At 37.8% G+C, this 21,853-nt stretch overlaps 1 long non-coding RNA gene across 1 annotated transcript in view; it reads left to right on the top strand.

Moving 5' to 3' along the window:
- Positions 1–8,437: 8,437 nt before the first annotated feature.
- Positions 8,438–21,853, top strand: part of LOC106727770 — a 23,627-nt gene continuing 10,211 nt past the window's right edge. Inside the window, exons 1-2 of the long non-coding RNA XR_001364020.1 lie at positions 8,438–8,480; positions 11,691–11,694. This is a non-coding gene — a long non-coding RNA (uncharacterized LOC106727770). The remainder of the gene's footprint in view (positions 8,481–11,690; positions 11,695–21,853) is intronic.

A 21,853-nucleotide genomic window follows, 5' to 3' on the forward strand; every position in this document is an offset into this window, starting at 1 on the left:
AGACAACAGCTGAAGTTCCAGAGGAATATCTCAGCTGTGGGGGTTCCCACTGAGAACTCTGGGAACCACAAGCTGGGCTCCCCAGCCCAGAGCACCAGAACTGAGAAAGATGCCCACATAACTTCTGGCTGTGAAAAGTAGCAGAGCTGCTGTCTGCCAGGGATAGAAAGCTGGACATGCAGGCATCTTCTTAACTGGCCAATGCACAAAATTTTGTGTGCAGCCACTCACCTTGGGTTCTGGCAGAGGGAGGGCAAAGTGGACTGGAGCAGTGTGAGCAGAAGTTAGGGATTGGGGCTCTGGGGTTGGAGCACAGAGGGCAGCCAACCTGGTTTGCTGTGCTGAATCATTCCCTCACACTGCAGAGGATTTCTTTCTCAGGCAGACCTTCCCCCAGTTATTGCCTGGGGAAAAAGGCAATTGTCCCACCCAGAAGAAGAGATAAATGAAATGGAAATAAGAAATTTATCTGATATAGAGTTCAGAATAATGATGGTAAAGATGCTCAACAGCATGAGAAAAGATATAGTAACTATTAAAACAGAAATAAAGAATGACATAGCAAAAATAAAGAACACATTGGAAGGAATACACAGCAGATTACGGGAAGCTGAGGATTGAATCAGTGAATTAGAAGACAGCATGAAAAAAAAAATCAATCAGAGAACCAAAAAGAAAAGACAATTAAAAAATAGGAAGACAGTTCAAGGGAGCTGTGGGACAACAAAAAACGTAAGAATATCTGAATAACAGGTGTACCAGAAGAGGCAGAAAGGGATAGAGAAAGTGTTTGAAGAAATAATGGTAGAAAACATCCCTAACCTGGTAAAGAAAAAAGTCACACAAGTTCAGGAGGCAAAGAGAATCCCAAGAAAGAAGAACCCAAACAGGCCCACACCCAGACACATCATAATTAAAATGCCAAAAAATTAAAGACAAAGAGAGAATCTTAAAGGCAGCAGATAAAAGCAATTTATTACCTACAAAGAGCTCCCATAAGGCTGCCAGCTGATTTTTCATCAGAAACTCTACAGGCCAAGGCTATATCCAGCAAGGCTATCATTCAAAATAGATGGTGAAATAGAGTTTCCCAGACCAAAAAAAAAAAGACTAAAGGAGTTTGTTACCACCAAATTAGCACTACAAGAAATGATAAAGGGAAGAAGAAATAGAGAGATAGATAAAGATAGGCATAAGGATTAAAATGACAATAAATAAGAATCTTTCAATAATAACATTAAATGTAAATGGATTGGGGAAAAAAAAATGGCGACCAGCAGGAAGGTAGGGAGGGAGAGAGTGTGAGAGTGCAAGGAAGTGATAGAGGAGTGTGTGGACGTGTGTGGTGTGTGTGTATGAGCTAGGGACAGCTAGATTCTGCAGGTCTTCTAAGGGGCTGCTAAACCGGGCAGTCTTAGGCGGCGGAGTCCAGCTCCCGGCGCGGACACTCCTAGGCGGCCAGCCCAGGCACAGCGACCACGCCATCTTGGGAAACAGAGCTGCTTGAGACTAGGATCCTGGCCTCAGCACCACCCAGTCTGATCTCAGACGCATACCAGGACCCTGCAGCCACTGGGGACAGAGACCTGCGACCACAGCTACAGACCTGCGGACACCAAAAGTTCGGAGATCCCCGCGGCAGATCCGTGAGTAACAGAGCCCACCCCCCCTTCCCGCAGGCTCGCGGGCAGCGCCATAGTAACTGATAGACCCGCCCCTTGCCGGGGCCTCAGCGCTGCACTGACAAAATAGATTTCAAAATGAAGGCCATTACAAGAGACAATAAAGGTCACTACATAACACTAAAGGGATTGATCCAATTAGAGGAGATAATTATGGTAAACACATATACACCCAATATAGTAGAAACTAAATATATAAATTCTGAAGGTCGTTAATGGAGAGATCAACATCAATACAGTCATAGTAGGAGACTTTAACACCCCACTGACTTCACTAGACAGACCTGCCAGATAAAAAATTAACAAGGAAAACGTGACTCTAAATGACACACTGGGTCAGATGGATTTAATTGAGCATGTCACTCCAAAAGTGCAGAATAAATATTCTTCTCAAATACACATGGGTCATTCTCAAAGATAAACTACATGTTAGAACAACAACAAAAAAAGTCTCAAAAATCATACCAAGCATCTTCTCAGAACATAATGGAATGAAATTAGAAATCAACTACAGTAAAACATTAAAAACATTTAAACACATTGAAGCTAAATAGACATTATTAAACAATGAATGAATTACTAATGTGATCAAGAAAGAAATAAAAACTTCCTGGAAACAAATGAAAATGAATGCACAACAACCCCAAATCTCTGGAACATAGTGAAAGCAATCCTGAGAGGGAAGTTCATAGCATTACAGACCTACCTAAAATAATAATAATAATAATAATAATAATTAATAAATAAGAAGAAAATTTAATAATAAATTATTTAAACCTACAAGTTAAAGAATTAGAAAGAGAACAATAAATGTCCAGCCCTAGCTGGTTTGGCTCAGTGGACAGCCCGTCGGCCTGCAGACTGAAAGGTGCCGGGTTTGATTCCAGTCAAGGGCACATGCCCAGCTTGTGGGCTTGATCCCCAGAGTGGGCATTCAGGAGGCAGCCAATCAACGTTTCTCTCTCATCATTGATGTCTCTATCTCTCTCTCCCTCTCCCTTCCTCTCTGAAATCAATAAAAGAAGTATTTTTAAAAAAAGATTATTTCTGGTATTAACTTTTATTGTGGACAAGGCTCCCAATTTAAATTAAATAAATGATACAGAGACAAAAAAAAATAGAAAAGATCAATGAAATCAAGATCTGGTGCTTTGAAGAGATCAATGAAAACAAGATTGATGAAACTTTAGCCAGACTCACCAAGAATCAAACAGAGAGGACACAAATAATCAAAATGAGAAATGAAAGCAGTGAAGTAACAACTGACATCACAGAAGTACAAAGGCTCTTAAGAAAATTCTATTAGCAACTATATGCCCACAAGCTGGACAAAGTGGATGAAATGAACAAATTTTTAGGAAAAAACAATCTTACAAAACTGAATCAGGAAGACTCAGAAAACCTAAATAGGCCATAAACAACTGATGAAATCAAAGCAGTAATCAAAAAACTACCAGCAAAGAAAAGCCCAAGTCTGGATGGATTCACAGAGGAGTTTAACCAAACATTCAAAGAAGAAGTAACACTTATCCTCCTCAAATTATCCAAAATTTCCAAGAGGAAAGAATACTTCCACGCTCTTTTTATGAAGCTAGCATTATCCTAATTCCAAAACCAGATGAAGACACTACAGAGAAAGAGAACTACAGGCCAATATCCCTGATGTTAAATCCTCAAAAAAATTTTAGCAAATTGGACCCAGCAATATATTAAAAGATCATACACCATGACCAAGTGGGATTTATTCCAGGAAGCCAAGGCTGGTACAATATTCACAATTCAATAAATGGGATAAGTCACATAAAAAAATTGAAAGACAAAAATCACATGATCGTAATAGATGCAGAAAAATGCATTCAACAAAATCCAACACCCTTTTTTGATAAAACCTCTCAACAAAATGAGAGTAGAGTGATCATACCTCAACATAATAAAAACCATGTATGGCAAATATACAGAGAACATCCTACTCAATGGGCAAAATCTAAAACCGTTTCCCTTACGAATAGGAACAACTCTTATTCAACATAGTCCTGAAAATGCTAGCCACAACAATCACAGAAGTAGAAAACATAAAAGGATTCCAAATTGGAAATGAGTAAATAAAATTCTCATTATTTTTAGATGACATGGTATTGTACATAGAAAATGCTAAAGACTCCATGAAAAAACAACTAGATTTAATTTAGCAATTTGGCAATGTATCAAGATACAAAATCAACATTCAGAATTGATGGCATTTTTATATACCAATAATTAACTCTCAGAAAGAGAAACTAAGCAAATAAGCCTATTTACCATAGCAATGAGAAAATTAAGATACTTAGGAATATACTTACCCCAGGAAGAAAAGGACTTGTACTTGGAAAACTACGGGGAGTTGGAAAAAGAGATAGAGGAAGATATATATACCATGAACGAATATACCATGTTCGTGGATTGGTAGAACTAACATCATTAAAATGTCCCTACTACCCAAAGCAATTTATAGATTAAATGCAAATCCTATTAAAATATTAATGGTATATTTCACAGATCTAGAACAAGTACTCCAAAAATTTATGTGGAACCAAAAAAGACCATGAATAGCCACAGCAATCTTGAGAAAGAAGAACAAAGTTGGAGGTATCACAATACCAGATATCAATTTATACTGCAAAGCCATTGTAATCAAATCAGCCTGGTGCTAGCACAAGCACAGACATATAGATCAATAGAATAGAACAGAAACCCCAGAAATCGACCAAAGCCATTATGCTCAATTAATATTTGAAAAAGGAGGCAAGAACATACAATAGAGTTAAGACAGTCTCTTCAATAAATGGTGTGGGAAAACTGGACAGTTACATGCAAAAAAATGAAACTAGACCATCAACTTACGCCATACACAAAAATAAGCTCAAAACGAATAAAATAATTAAATATAAGGCATGAAACTATAAAAATCATAGAAGAAACCATAGGCAGCAAAATCTCAGCTATCTCTTGTAGCAATATCTTTGCAGCTATATCTCTTAGGGCAAAGAAAACTAAGGAGAAAATAAACAAATGGAACCACATCAAAATAAAAAAAAAATTCTGCACGATAAAAGAAAGCACCAACTAACGAAAAGGGAGCCCACTATATGAGAGAACATATTTGACAAAAAATTCTGCATGATAAAAGAAAGCACCAACTAATGAAAAGGGAGCCCACTATATGAGAGAACATATTTGACAATGATACATATGATAAAGGGTTAATATCCAAAATATATAAGGAACTTATACAACTTAACAAAAGGCAGACAAACACTCCCTTTAAAAAAAATGGCAGAGGACCTAAATAGACACTTCTCCAAGTGGACGTACAGATGGCTAATAGACATGAAAAAAATGCTCAAAGTCACTGATCATCAGAAAAATGCAAATTAAAAGGAGAGTGAGGTATCTCCTCACACCTGTCAGGATACCATCAACAAATCATCAAATGAAAGTGCTCAGGAGGATGTAGAGAAAATGGAACCCTAGTGCACTGCTGGTGGGCATGCAGACTGGTGCAGCCATTATGAAAAACAGTTTGGAGTTTCCTCAAAAAACTAAATATGGAACTCCCATTTGACCCAGTGATCCCACTTCTAGGAATATATCCTAAGAATCTGGAAACACCAATCAGAAAAGATATATGTACCCCTATGTTCATAGCAGCACAACTTACAATGGCTAAGATTTGAAAACAGCCCAAGTAGTAGATGAGTGGATAAAAAAGCTGTGGTACATTTACACCATGGAATACTCTGCATCAGTAAAAAAGAAGGATCTCTGACCCTTTGAGACAGCTTGGAGGGTCCTGGAGAGTGTTATGCTAAGAAAAATAAACCAGTCAGAGAAAAACAAGTATCGCATGATCTCACTCATACGTGGAATCCATCCTGGTTTATCAAGACCAGAGATGCTTCATTTCAAATCAGCAACTGGCCGCACTCAATGTCACATGGAGATGAGTAATTTTCTAGTCCTTTCCAAATTACCAACTAATAGAATTATGAGACGGAAAAAATATTAACTGAGCAAGTTTCAATATCAAGCTAGTCCTCTAAACTAATAAGCTAAACTATAGTCACCCTTAAGGTCCACATTCTTTATTATTTAATTTATTAATTCAACAAATACAAATGCCAGTACTACTCTAGGAACTGAAGGTACAACAAAGAGTAGACAAAAATTTCTATCCCCATAGACTTTTCATTTGGGAACGAGGTAAGCAGAGTGAGAATTTCATAATTAGCAATAAACCTAAGTAACAAATGGTCTCTTATTTAAAAAAAAATATTTCAGTATATTGGATTATATATTTCTATAATTCTATTATTGATGTATATATTTAAAAGAAAAGATCAACCAATGACATATATACATAACCCATGGGTGCAGACAATGGGGTGAGGAGGGCCTGGGGTTGGGGGGACGAGAATGAGCTGGAAGAGTTTAATAGGGGTAGGGGGAAAGGAGGACTTATGCAATACTTTCAACAATAAAGATTTTAAAATTGTTTTCAAAGTTTTAAACCATCATTTCTAAATGGTCTCTTAATTAAGACAGTAGAAACTCTTTTCCAGTATCCCTAAAAAGCACTTTTAAAAGAATTATGTTCTTTCATACTTTGAGTCTCAAGAACTGTATTAAGTTCATTAGTGGATTCTACTGTAAATGGTGCTTTCTGGAGCATAAAGACATTCATTAAATGGAAACTCCCATAGCACATTTCATATTTAGAAGTTAAATCTCAAAAACTGAAAAATTTTGTGACCCCATAAACACCCAAACTATACCAAGTTTATTTTTCCTTCCTCTTTGTGTCCTTATATTTATTTTTGCCTTCCTTTTCACTCAAGAAAATATCTTATTACCCACTTTTCTTGTATGTGTGTGTTTTTAATGGCAGCTTCTCTAATTAGTGTATATAATGGTCTGAAATAGAAAACCAGAAATGATTGCTTAGCATGAAAAGGGCATTGATATGCAAAGTACCAAGTACTATGTACAAAGGACAGAGATGATTTTAGGAATAAAAAGAGTACCTAGTGCTTATCCTATACAATAAAGAGCTAATATGCAAATGGTCATCATGCCCTCATGCCTATATATATAAAAGCCATCGTGCCAGAGCCAGGGGACCTGAGGCTGTGCCCCCCACCCGGCGCTGGGCTGGGGTACCTGAGGCTGCGCCCCCTGCCCTGTGGGGCTTGACGGGGGTGGGGCCAGCCAGGTCTGGGTCTTGCGTGATTTCGAGGTATGTGTGGGTGGGCAGGGACTTGACTCTGGGTCCCACGGTGGGCCCCAGACTCTGACAGGAGGGAGATTTTTATATACATTTTACTAATTTTCTTTCATCTCTGACACTTTTATTATAGAGAAAGGGCAAATAGCAATATTAAAATATTTCCTCTAATTAATTCCCTTTTAATGTGCACAAATTTTGTGCACCAGGACACTAGTCTATATATATAAAAGCCAAGCAACCGGAATGACAGGAATGACTGGTTCCTATGATACACAATGTGGCGGCCATCCAGCCCAATCGGGGCCCCTATCGGCCCACCCAAACCTCTGGCAGCCCCTTCCCTGAGTCGGCACCACCCCTGATCAGCCTCCCAGCAGCCCAATCAGGGCAGGGCCGGCCGCCCAACCACTCATGGCCCAACCTCCCACATCCCCTCCTCCCCGCTGGCCTGGCCCTGATTGGACCCCAATGGGGTGGGCCGGCGAGACCCCACCCATGCACAAATTCAGGCACTGGGCCTCTAGTCAGATATAAAGAAGAAGCCTTTGAGTTGGGAGATAGTACTAAGCAGGATTGAGAAAAGGGGATGGGAAGTTATCTGCTATTGGTAAAAGTTCCTTAACTACATGGACTATTGATCAATCTCAAGTTTTGGGGAAATGAGAAAATAACCACACATATAATAATAACTATTTATTATTCTAAATTCAAAGATTAAAGAAAATTGTCAAAAACATTATTAAAGACAAGACTGGCAGCTAAGAGAAGGGACTTTCAAATCTGAACGACTTGTGTTATAAACCCAGCTTTGTTACTCATTGTCTATAATTTTAAACCTCTTTCTCTTTGAGGTTCAAATGATAACAATAAGAATTGAAATCACTATTCATTAATTTTCACAGATATTTATCTATTAAGCACTTACTACGTGCTAGGTATTATTTTAAGTGTTGGAGATACTGTAGTAAAAAAAAAATAACAAAACATATTGAATTTAAATTCCTGTAGGGGAGACAGGCAATGTAAGCAAGACAAGAAGTGCTAGGTAGAAAAATAATCAGAGAAGAAATTTAGAGGCTTCCGGGAGCATAGAGTATTAAAATTGTATTTCTTTTTATTTTATTTAAATTCTTTATTGTTGAAAGTATTACATATATCTCCTTTTCTTCCCATTGACCTCTCTCCAACAGCTCCCACCCCCAAGCACATGCTCTCAATCCCCTACTGTCTGTGTCCATTGGTTATGCTTATATGCATACAAGTACTTTGGTTGCTCTCTTACCCCCATCACACTCTCCCCTGCCTTCCCTCTGAGGTTTGACTGTCTGTTCAATGCTTCTATGTCTCTGTATGTATTTTTGTCAATCACTTTATGTTGTTCATTATATTCCACAAATGAGTGAGATCGTGTGTTATTTATCTTTCTCTGACTGGCTTATTTTGCTTAGCATAATGCTCTCCAGTTCCATCCATGCTGTTGCGAATGGTAAGAGTTCTTTCTTTTTTACAGCAGCGTAGTATTCTATTGTGTAGATGTACCACAGCTTTCTAATCCACTCATCTGCTGATGGGCACTTAGGCTGTTTCCAAATCTTAGCTATTGTAAATTGTGCTGCTATGAGCATAGGGGTGCATATTTCCTTTCTGTTTAGTGTTTCTGATTACCTGGGATATATTTCTAGAATGGGATTACTGGGTCAAATGGGAGATTCATTTTTAATTTTTTGAGGAAACTCCATAATGTTTTCCACAGTGGCTGCACCAGTCTACATTCCTACCAGCAGTGAACAAGGGTTCCTTTTTCTCCATATCCTCACCAACACTGTCATTTGTTGATTTGTTGATGATAGCCATTCTGACACGTGTGAGATAGTATCTCATTGTTGTTTTGATTTGCATCTCTCAGATGATTAGTGACTTAGAGCATTTTTCATGTCTCTTGGCCTTCTGTATGTCCACTTTCAAAGTGTCTAATTAGTTCCTTTGCCCATTTTTTATTGTATTGTTTACCTTCTCTTTGTTTAGATGTATGAGTTCCCTATAAATTTTGGAGATTAGGTTCTTATTGGATATAACATTGGCAAATATGTTCTCCCATGCAATGGGCTTTCTTGTTGTTTTGTTGATCATTTCTTTTGCTGTGTAGAAGCTTTTTATTTTGATGTAGTCCCATTAGTTTATTTTCTCTATAGTTTCCATTGCCTTAGGAGCTGTATTGGTAAAGATATTGCTACAACATATGTCTGATATTTTACTACCTATGGATTCTTTTAAGATTTTTATATTTTCCCATCTTACATTTAAGTCTTTTATCCATTTTGAGTGTATATATCTGTATGGTGTAAGTTAGTGTCTAGTTTCACTTTTTTTGCATGTATCTGTCCAATTTTCCCAACACCATTTATTGAAGAGACTGTCTTGACTCCATTGTATGTTCTTGCCTCCTTTGTCAAATATTAATTGAGCATAATGGCTTGGGTTGATTTCTGGGTTCTTTGTTCTGTTCCATTGGTCTATAAAATAAAATATATATTTATATGTACAAAATTTATTAAAAAATAGACAGTGGCTTTGTAATATAACTTGATATCTGGTACTGTGATCCCTCCAACTTTGTTTTTCTTTCTCAGGATTGCTGCAGCTATCCTGGGTCTTTTCTATTCCATATAAATTTTTGGAGCATTTTTTCTAGGCCTGTGAAAGATGCCATTGGTATTTTAATGGGGATTGCATTGAATCCATAAATTGCTTTGGATAGTATGGATATTGTAATGATGTTGGTTCTACTAATCCAAGAACACTGTATTTTCTTCCATTTGTTTATGTCTTCTTATATGTCTTTTTTTAATGTCTTGCAATTTTCTGAGTACAGGTCTTTTACCTCCTTAGTTAAGTTTATTCCTAGGTATCTTAATTTTTTTGGTGCAATGGGAAATAGGATTGATTTTTTTTTTTTTAGTTTCTCTTTCTGTGAGTTCATTTATGGTGTATAAAATGCCATAGAATTCTGGGTGTTAATTTTGTATCCTGTGACATTGCTGAATTCATTTATTAAGTATTTTGGTTTTTTATTAGAGTCTTTATGGTTTTCTATGTACAATATCATGTCATTGTTAGAGTCTTTATGGTTTTCTATGTACGATATCATGTCATTAGTGAATAATGACAGTTTTACTTCTTTTCCAATTCAGATGTCTTTTATTTCTTCTTCTTGTCTGAATGTTTTGGCTAGCACTTCCAGTTCTATGCTGAACAGGAGTGGTGAAAGTGGGCATCCATGTCTTGTTCCTGTTCTTAGGGGAAATGGGTTTAGGTTTTGCCCATTGAGTATGATATTGACTGTAGGTTTGTCATATAAGGCTTTGACTATGTTGAGGTATGATCTATCTATTCCCATTTTGCTGAGAGTTTTAATCAAGATAGCATGTTGGATTTTGTCAAATGATCTTTCTGCATCAATTGATATGATCACATGATTTTTGTCCTTCAATTTGTTTATGTAATGTATCATGGTTATTGATTTGCAGATTTTGTACCAGCCTTGCATTCTCAGAATAAATCCCACTTCATTATGTGTATGATCTTTTTAATTTATTGTTGTCCAATTTGCTATAATTTTGTTGAGGATTTTAGCATCTATGTTAATCGTGTATTTTGACCTGTAATTCTCTTTCTTTGTAGAGTCTTTATCTGGTTTGGAGAGTAGGGTAATGCTGGCTTCAAAGAAAGTGCTTGGAAGTGTGCTTCCCTCTTGCATTTTTTAGAATAGTCTGTGGAGGATAGGTGTTATTTCTCTGAATATTTGGAAAGACTCTTCTGTGCTGATTTGGTCCTCTGCTTCTTCTAATATATGGTTGAAACTTTCCATTGTGTTCTTTTTTTCACTTATATCATTTTTTATTTCTTCTTGATTCTTACACATGTGGATGCATTTTTCATCCAAACAATTGAGCATCCTTATAACTATCACTCTGAATTCTTTCTCTGATGTATTGCTTGTCTCCATTTCATTTATTTTATTTTATGGAGATTCCTCCTTTTCTTCCTTTGGAGATTGTTTCTTTGTCTTCCCATTTTTGCTGTCTCTTTCTGGCCTTGGGCCCCCTGCCTGGAGCCTGAGAGGTTGAAATACTATCAATCCAATGCTCCAGAACTCGTCATCCCAGATGTTGGGTCTGCCTTGAGTCTCACACCTTTATTGTCTCTGCTCTGAATTGTATATCCTTTTCCTACAGACCTCATCTCTCAGTTGTCTACTTCAGATGCTTGGGGTGGTGGGAGCACATGAACAGTTCCTCTGGTGTGTGACTCCCTGTGAGGACCCAAAGCCCTCTGGCATGCAATTTGCCTTCTGGCCCCCAGCACCCGTGGTAGGCTTGCCCCACAGTTTTCACTGGCAGCCTACCTTCAGCATGGTCCTGTGCCCTGTGGCTGGGCACATCAGGTTACTCTGCGTGTCCTTGGAAACATTGTCCTGGGGCGCCCACATGTGCTGGGATATTTTAGGTTGCCCCTGCAGCAGGTCCCAAGCATGAGCAGGTGCCAGGTGGCTCTGGGTCAGACCAGCAGCATTGTTCTGAGACTTGGGGTGGGGTTCTGGTCACAGGGGTCCCCCTGGCTTGCACTCATAGTGGAGTTCTGGAGCACGGTACCGTTGGTCTCTGAGTCCCCAAGGACTGGCAAGAAGGCCTGATGTGGGAGGTCTCTCTGGCGAGCATTCACTGATGATGTCTGGGAGCCTACAGCAAGGTACTGTGCTACTCACTGCTGGGACATGGTGATGGTCCCACGTGAGTTATGGCTGGCTAGCGGCTCCCTACACTGATCCAGGGTGGTCTGTATGTTGGTGTGGCTGTGCTTCTGGCCTCTGCTGCTCCCCTCTACAAGATGGTGTAGGCTCCTCGCCAAAGCTGCTCCTGGCCTGGGAGTACCTATAGCAGTAGCAGGGGCTCCCCATCTAGGATAGCCCAATCTGCCTGTCCCCAAGAGTCCTGTGAGATCTAACTGTCCCTCACTCACCCACACATACAACACACACTCCTCTCTCACTCCTTTTCTCTCCCACATTCTCTTCCTTCCTGCCGTCCTGCCAGCCACCATGGTCCTTCCTCGAGTATAGAAACATTTAAGAAAATTCATATTGAGAATGTGACATTTTGACAGGGCTAACTCGAAACACAAGTAGATAGGGCAGGGGTACATTGAAAAACAAAGGCAGGTGGAACATAGGCAGGGAAAGACACAGCAGTTAGAGTCAGCCTAATCACAGAAACCAACCATGCAGAAATATTAAAACGTTTCTGGACTCAAAGTGGGAGGCATGGGAAAATAAGGGAGGGCCTGCCGCAACAAGGTGTAGGAACACATAGGAACAGATAAAGTTCAGCATAGGAACAAAGAAAGAACACATAGAAACAGAGAAAGTTCAGGTCTGCTGCTGGGCAAGAACAAGTGAGGAAATCAATCATGTGGTAACACAGGTAGACATAGAACAGGCTTGTAGCAAATATATACCCCTGGACTACAAGGTTTTAGGAGGCCGCCCTCCCCATGAGGGAAGTCTGAATCTGCTTGTAATAAATTTTTCATTTTTACTTAAATTTTCTGGTCAAAGATCTTAAATCTTCAGCTCATTTTTTGGTGTTATGACACACGACCCTGGGTAAAAACCTTGGCTCACCGTTCTGGTTATCAATTTGAACAATGTCTAGAAGGAGGTAAGAAAAGGCACCATCAAGTTTATATTAAAAAACAAACAAACAAACATAAAACAACAACTGCATTCTGGCTTGAAAGACCAGTGTCAAGACCCAAAAGCTGATTGTGTGTGCACACTATTATTGAGCACTGGCACAAGAAATGCAGTGAGTAGAGGTGAGGGATATCCATAAAACCTTTGTTGTTAAGCAGAATCCCCATACTTTTTTTTTCAAAATAAATATGGCCCAGCCAGTGTGGCTCAGTTGGTTAAGTGTTGTCCCACGCACCAAGAAGTAGCTGGTTCAATTTCCTGTCAGGGCACATGCCCTAGTTGCCAGATCGACCCCCTGTAGGGGTGTTCAGGAGGCAGCTGATTGATGTTTCTCTCTCATCAATGTGATATTTCGATCTCTGTCTCTCTCTTCCTCTCTCCCTAAAAAAATATCAGAGTAGAGGGGGTTTGGGAAGCTGGATGAAAGAAGGTGAGGGAAATAAGCAATTGAGTTATATACTTGAAAGCTATGTGGTTTTGTGGATCAATGTTGTCACTCCCAAAAATACAATAAAAATAATAAATGATATGTAGGTCTTATAAGTAAATTTGGAAAAAAAAATCAGGAATAATAGCCTAAAGTTTCAGAGGAATAATACATTGTATTTTATTTTGTATTCATACAGTTTTTATATATTTTGACATGTCTAAAATTCAGATTCAGATAATAATTAATATGTTAAGAAATTTTATTTTATAACTTAATTGACAACATTTTTTGTTAATTATATAAAAACAATTATGCATTTTATAGTTGTTGAAACTGAAGATTCTATGAAATATGGTAGCTATGTAAATTACTTAAGAAAATTGTGATGGCCGAAACCGGTTTGGCTCGGTGGATAGAGCGTCGGCCTGCGGACTGAGGGGTCCCGGGTTCGATTCCGGATGACATAACGGTTTGGATTTAAGAAGATGCTAGGATTGTTCCAACCAAGATTAAAAGCAGGAAGGAATGAAACAAAATGATCACACAGAAACCATATTTCTCTTTGAGAATTAAATGCTGCCCTGGAGATTGTAAGAATTGAAATGCCTATGTAACAGTTATGAAGAAGATAAGCTTAAGAAGTTTCCTTATTAAGGATGTAAAAGACCTTTCTTTACTGGTAAAATTATGACACTGAAGAAAGAAAGAGGAAGGTATAAATTAGTGCAAGCATATACTGTGTTCATGGATAGGAAAAAATAGCATCATTAAAATGTCCATACTATCCAAAGCAATCTACAGATTCAACAAAATTCCTATCAAGATACCAATGGGATATTTCATAGAACTAGAAAAAATGTTTCAAAAATTTTAATGGAAGCACAAAGGACCCTAAATAGCAACAACAATCATGAGAAAGAAGAACAAAGTTAGAGGAATCACAGTACCTGATATCAAACTATACTACAAGGTCATAGTTATGAAAACAGCATAGTACTGGCATAAAACCAGACATATAAATCAATGGAACAGAATAGAGATCCCAGAAATAAATCCATGCAATGTCTGAGAAAATAGGTTAAAAATATACAAGGGACTAAAGATAGTCTATTCAATAAATGGTGTTGGAAAATTGGACAGATACATGCAAAAAGTGAAACTAGACTACCTTCTTACACTGCACACAAGAATAAAATAAAAATAGATTAATGACTTAAAGGTTAGACTTGAAACCACAAAAATACTAGAAGAAAACATAAATAGTAAAATTTTGGACATTTCTTTTAGCAATATTTTTTTCTGATATATCTCTTCAGGAAAGGGAAACAAAAGAAAAAATAAACAAATGGTACTATATCAAACTAAAGAGTTTTTGCACAGCAAAAAAAACTATCAACCAAATGAAAAGACAACCCACCGAATGGGAGAACATATTCACAAATGGTACATCTGATAAGGGGTGGATATCCAAAATTTATAAAGAACATATAAGACTGAACGTGAAAAAAACAAACAATCCAATTTAAAAATGGGCAAAAGACCTGAATAGACACTTCTCCAAAGAGGACATACATACATATGGCCAATAACATATGGAAATATGCTCAATGCTACTAATCATCAGAGAAATGCAAATTAAAGCCAAGATGAGATATTATCTCACATCTGCTAGAATGGCTCTCATCAATAAATCAACAAACAAGTGTTGGCAGGATGTGGAGAAAAGGGAACCCTTGTGCATTGTTGGTGAGAATGAAGATTGGAGCAGCCACTGTGGAAAGCAATATGGAGTTACCTCAAAAAATTAAAGATGAATTGTTTTATGACCCAGTGATTCCACTTCTGGATATTTACCTGAAGAAACCAGAAACAGTAATTTGAAAAATATATATATATATCCCTATGTTAATTGCAACATTATTTATAATAGCCAAGATTTGGAAGCAGCTCAAGTGTCTATTAATAGACGAATGGCTAGAAGCATGGAACAGACTGATGAATCTTAGAGGAAAGGCAAGGTTGGAGGGGTGGGTGGGGAGAGATTAACCAAAGAACTTATATGCATATATGCATAACCCATGGACACAGCTAAAAAGTGAAGGCCTGGGAGGGGGGCGTCAAAGGGGATGGAGAGGATCAATGGGGAAAAAAGGAACAATAAATTTTAAAAAAGAGCTGTGCTATATTTACACAATGGAATACTACCCTACTACAAAAAAAAAGAGAGAAAATTTTGCCCTTTGGACAGCATGGCTAGACCTGAAGAGCATGATGGTAAGTGAATTAAGCCCATCAGAGAAAGACAAATACCATATGATTTCGCTCATATGTGGAATTTAATGAACAAACTAAACTACCAAGCAAAATAGAGACAGACTCATAGACAGAGAGCAGGCAGGCAGCTAGGGGAGTCGGGGGAGGGGGTGTGGGATTGAGCAAATATGTGGCAAAAAGAGAAAAAAATCATGGACATGGACAACAGTGTGGTGATTGAGGGGGTGGAGGTAGAAGAGGGCATAGAGGGGATAAACAGTGATGGAAAAAATAAAATGAAATTTTAAAAAATGTTTCCCTTTTTTTAGAATTTAGCAGAACAGTGCAATAGGATAAAATTAATTAACAAATGAAAGAGTGATAGGTGTGATGAAACACAATGGAGGCTTCATAATCAATATTACTGAAGAAAACAAATGGGAACAAAGGCAGTATTCAAAGATGAAACAAAAATATTTTTGACCTAAAAATGCTATAAATATATGGAACAAAATAATTTACTCTTTCCCTGGAACATAGGACGAGATTTTTGGAGAAAAAGAACTACATTTAGTAAAAAAGAAAGAAGGAAGGAAAGCCCTGTTACTCATAAATGAACACAAACCAGGACAAATTCTGGCTTTCTTCTGCATCAGTAAATGTTTGAAATTAAAACAACAGTAAATACAAAATTGGAGGAAAATGCGCTCTCCTAAGAATTTCATACTCAGCCAAAGTATATTTCCAGTGTGAAAGCTACAACACTCCTCCTTCCAATTAGGTGGTATCTGCACTGAGCTCTCTGTTTGGTGACACTGATTCACCAAATCATACAAATTTCAAGTGTATAACTCAATGCCTAATCCCTTCACCTTCTTTCATGCAGCTTCCCACCCCTCCTCCCCTCTGACATATTTATTTTGCAAAATAAAATGTATAGGGACCTTGCTTGACAACAAAAGGTTATATGGATCTCCCTCACCTCTATTCACTGTCTACATGATGCCAGTGTTTAGGAACAGAGTACACACACACCCTGCTTTTGGACCTTCACACTTCAAATAACTACATTTGAAGACTTCTTCAGAATATCATCAGAAACTTGCTTCCACTACAAAAAAATAGCAGAAACTTGACTGTAAGAAACTATATTTATGGAGGGCTTTCTGTAGGATATACTGTCATCCAACTTTATAGACAGGTATCCCTCAAGTTGTATTCATGTGAACATAAATATTCCCAGAATTGTTAGAGAAACACAAAGAAAAATTTATGTGATACAATTTGACAGGAACCTGGTGAGCTAAACTAAGTTAAACAGAATTCTCTGCTACAGTACTCCTCGGAGCCTGTAAGAAATGATCATGCTTTGTGAATCTTCAAGAGTAGTATGAAGTGTGGAGCATTCATATGTATTCATTTTCGCTGCATCCCCAAAACACACAGAAATCACATCATGATGTCACATAATACTAATATCTCACAGACCCTACTTTGGGAGATTCCCCTTTGAGATACTTTAAAAATTTATTCCTGTAAAAGCCACATTTGTTTTGATCTAAACAGCCTACTTTAGTAGGAGATGTCAAAAGAGATTTACCTGTGAAACTTGATCATAACAAGTCCATTATAGTAGTGAACAAGCAGAAGAAATATTTCGCTGGTCTTAATACCAAGTCTGGTTGTGATTCTCCTAAGAAACAATTTGTTTGTTTGTTTTGGTCACTGTGAACCTCACACGTTACTAAATTTTCATTTCACATTGACTGCTAAAAATCTTGCAGAAAAACAATTGTGGTCAACTTCTCTGAAGTGGTCAACTTTCTCTGGAGATATGCAAACAGAGAGGGGACAGCAGCACAATGATGGGACATGACCGCGTCTGTCTGCCCTGCTGCTCAGACCTAGCCTTCACACTGAGCTTCACCTGTGCATCCTCTGGAGTGTGAGCAAAAGCTTCAGAAACTGTTTCCAAGACAGATGTTGTGAGAGTCTGGGCAAGCAATACTACTCTGGACCCAAATGAATGAATATATATGGCAGGAGAGAGCATTTCTCTTCCGATTTGTGCTCACACAAAATAAAGTAGGACCTAGTTACTGTTTTAGCTCTGTGGGAGGCTGGCAGTTAGAGGACACTAAGCATTATGCTAGAGAAAGACAAGTTCTTCCCAAAGGGGCAGTGGCAGCTAGCACAGCAGAACATCAGTGAGGACAGCCAAGCATGAGCTGTATACAGCAAAGGAAAAGAGCACTAACTTCAGGCATGTGCATCCTGAACAATGAGACACATGGAACTTTCAGGAATGCTTGAGAGGAAATTTTCAGAGACATGAATCCATGTACCTAGAAGGGTGAAGACTAATTTATATCTAATGTGTGGTATGTAGGTACAAAGGCTAATAATAGAGCATTTATACCCTTATGATGGTGGGGTTTGGGATTACTCAGAATTTTAGTTTACTAGTTTTAATACTAACTCCAAGTTCCTACTCTTTTTATTTTAAACTTACCTTTTTACATTAAAAATTTTTATATTATGCCCTAGCCGGTTTGGCTCAGGGGATAGAGCGTTGGCCTGTGGCCTGAAGGGTCCCAGGTTGGATTCCAGTCAAGGTCACATGTCCAGGTTGCGGGCTCAATCCCCAGTAGGGGGTGTGCAGGAGGCAGCCGATCAATGATTCTCTCTCATCATTGATGTTTCTATCTCTCTCTCCCTCTCCCTTCCTCTCTGAAATCAATAAAGAAATATATATTTTTTAAAGTTTTATATTATGATAATATGTACCTCTTCTTAAGGCACATTAAATAATTTCTTAGACTAAGTATTAATAAGAAATGATTACGTAATTGATATTTTATGGTAGAAGAAACGCAAATGATCATTCAACATGTGATGCAAATAGAAGCTTGTAGTAGACAGAATCACAATCCCTCAAAGCTGTTCATCATCTAACTGACAATACCTGTGAATACGTTACTTTATATGCAAAAGGGACTTGGCTGATGTAATTAAGTTAAGGATCTTAAAATAGGGGGATGATCCTGGATCAGTTAGGTGGGCCCAATATAATCACAAGGCTACTAAAAAAGTGGAAGGTGGAGGCAGAAAAGTCTGAGATGGAGAGGTGGCAAGGAAAGCTGAGGGCAGAGGGATGCAGGCGCAGGTCAAGGAAAGTGGGTAGACACTAGATGCTGGAAAGGACAAGGAGCAGCTTCTCCCCTAAACCCTCCAAAAGGAATAAAATTTTGGACTTCTGGTCTCTAGAACTATAAGATAATAGGTGTATGCTGTTTTGTGGCAATCTGTCACAGGAGCAATAGGAAACTAATAGAAGGCTTCAATGAGCTACATTTTATTTCTACTAAATTACCTTTTTTATGATAACACTAAATTTGCATGAGTTTAATAATTATAGAACTCTTCTACACCACAGGTGGAATGGAAATTTATTACAATATTTGCTGAAGGTAAGCTTCGTGGACCAAGGTCTAAGTCCTTTAAACATAAAGTAAGCTTCGTGGACCAAGGTCTAAGTCCTTTAAACATTTTAACAGTATTTTTTTATTTTTAATTAATTTACTTTTTCTTACATAGTGACATACAATATTTTAATAGTGTCAGGTGTATGACATAGTGATTAGACATTTATATACTTTATGAAGTGCTCATCCGGACATGTCTAGTATCCATCTGACAACATACATAGCTGTTGTAACATTATTGACTATATTCCCTATACTATAATTTACATCCCCATGACTATTTCTTTTTATAACTGGTGATTTGTACTTCTCAATCCCTTTCACCTTTTTTCACCCATCCCCATAATCCCCTCCCATCTGATGGCCATCAATTTGTTCTCTGTATCTATAAGTTTGTGTCTGTTTTGCTAGTCCATTTGTTTTTTAGTTTTCATGTATAAGTAAAATCATATGGTATATGTCTTTCTCTGATTGACTTTTTTTTCACTTAGCATAATGCCCTCTAGGTCCATCCATGTGGTGACAAATGGTAAGCTTTCATTATTTTATGGCAGAGTAATATTCCATTGTATATGTGCACCACATCTTTTTAATCTTTTTATCTATTGATGGACACTTAGGTTTCTTCCATATGTAGGCAACTGTAAATAACGCTGCAATAAACATACGAGTGCATATACCTTTTTGAATTAGTATTATGAATTTCTTTGGATAAATACCCAGAAGTGGAATTCTGGGTTATATTGTAGTTCATTTTCAATTTTTTAAAGAATCTTCACATGGTTTTCAATAATGATTACATGAATTTATGCAATCCCTTTTTATAGAATAGCATTTTTTTATAGAACTAGAACACATAATCTTAAAATTTATATGGAACCACAAAAGACCTAAATAGCTAAGAAAATCTTGAGGAAGAAGAAAAAAGGTATCATGCTACTTGATATCACACTATGCTACAAGGCTATAATATTCAAAACAGCAAGATACTGGCATCAAAACAGACACATAGATTAATGGAACAGAATAGAGAGCCCATAAATAAACCCATGTTATATGGTCAATTAATCTATCAGAAAGGAGGCAAGAATATACAATGGGGTAAAGTCAGTCTCTTCAATAAATGGTGTAAAAAAATAGACAGACATATGCAAAAGAAATTAGACCACTTTTTACACCATAAGAAAAACTCAAAATGGATTAAAGACTTAAATGTAACACCTGAAAGCATAAAACTTCTAGAAGAAATTATAGGAAATACACTCTTTGACATTGATCTTAGCAAAATTATTTTTGGCTATGTCTCCTTTGGTACAGACAACAAAGCAAAAATAAGCCGAGGGCACTACATTAAAGCTTTGCGCTGCAACGGAAACCACCAACAAAACAAAAAGGCAACTTACTGAATGGGAGAAGATGTTTGCAAATGATCTATTTGATAAGAAATTAATATCCAAAATATATGAAGAACTCATACAGCTCAACATAAACAAATAATCTGGTTTAAAAATGGGCGAAGGACATGACTAGAATTTTCTCTAAAGAGGACATGCTGATGGCCAACAGACACATGAGAAGATGCTCAACATCACTAATGAAACCACAATGCCCGAGGGGTCCCAGACTTCGAGAGGGCACAGGCTGGGCTGGGGGACCCCCCCTCCCCCGCCCCCCGAGTGCACAAATTTTTGTGCACTGGGCCTCTAGTTTATAAATCAACAAGCAAGCACTGATGAGGATGTGAAGAAAATATTTTTAACATTTCGACCCACTAACTAAACTTCAGGGATGTGTAAAGAGAAAATAATCAGATCATATATATTCAGGAAAAATATTAAATAACATTATTTTGAATTATGAGATTTATGTGATTTGCAGTTCTGCCTTCATGCAGTCCTAAATTTTTAAAAATAATTTTTCTGCAAAGTTAATGCATTACTTTCAAAATCATAAAAAATAAATATAAAATATATGTTTAATATATTATCATGAGGAAACTCAAAAACAAAACATATCAGCACTGCTATGTTAGAAGTGGATGTGGCAGGCCAGAATCCTCACAGTTCTTGTTTTTGGGCCATTGTCCTTCTATTCTCTTCTTCCATCTCTCTCTGTCGGACTTCCAGAAATCTCTGGATTCTAGGAACATAGTGAGAAAATCACTGATCTAGTCCAACCCATTCATTTTGACGGAATCCAGAAAACCTAATGAAAAAGCAGCTAAAAAGTTAGAGCTAGAATAATGGTTCTCTAGCTTCTAAGGCAGTGCCCTTTTGCTTAAATCAGGATGCTTTTCATATTTTCATTTCTCCCAGACTGGTCTGAAAAATATGTGTCCCCTTGACTACAGAGAAAAAAAAATCCAGCTCACACTTAGCTTCTCTAATAAGAAGGATGCTTGGTACACAAACCATTTGGAATCCTAAAATCTCTGATATTTTTCTTTGTGCCCTGTAATCCTTTATGGGAGAAAACATGTACAGTTTGTTTTTCTAAAAGCAAAATATCCCTTTATTTGGTTTTTTAAATGGGCCTCAAATACACAGTGGTAGACCTTAATGTAAGATGGCTCCTTTGCATTGTATTTTCACTAGCAATGTTGAACTATGTCCTTAAATTGCTGTCAGAGAAAGTGGGTAAACTGTGTTGTTGGTCCTGGTACATGGTCACCTCAATTCCTTTGTTAGAGTAGAATCACAATTGTCTGTATGTGTGTGTGTTGTGTAGGTCCCAGCCTGCTGACAAATGCTCTTGACAGGAATACTTGAAACACTCACTTGGCTGGTGCCTCCCACAGACATTGCTCCCAAGGAGCACCGCTGTTGTGGCTGAATCCACCCTTGTGATTCTTATGATTGCGGGTTGCACTTCAGCAACAACCATCAGGAAACTTTGAGAAACAAGATTTATTACTTGTAAGTCCTGGAGTTTATATGGCATGCCCGAGGGCCACACAGCAAGGCTGTGGAAAGGGAGAGGGAGAGGGAG

This window comes from Myotis brandtii, unplaced genomic scaffold, assembly GCF_000412655.1.
Source record: "Myotis brandtii unplaced genomic scaffold, ASM41265v1 scaffold479, whole genome shotgun sequence".
NCBI classification, from domain to species: Eukaryota; Metazoa; Chordata; class Mammalia; order Chiroptera; family Vespertilionidae; genus Myotis; species Myotis brandtii.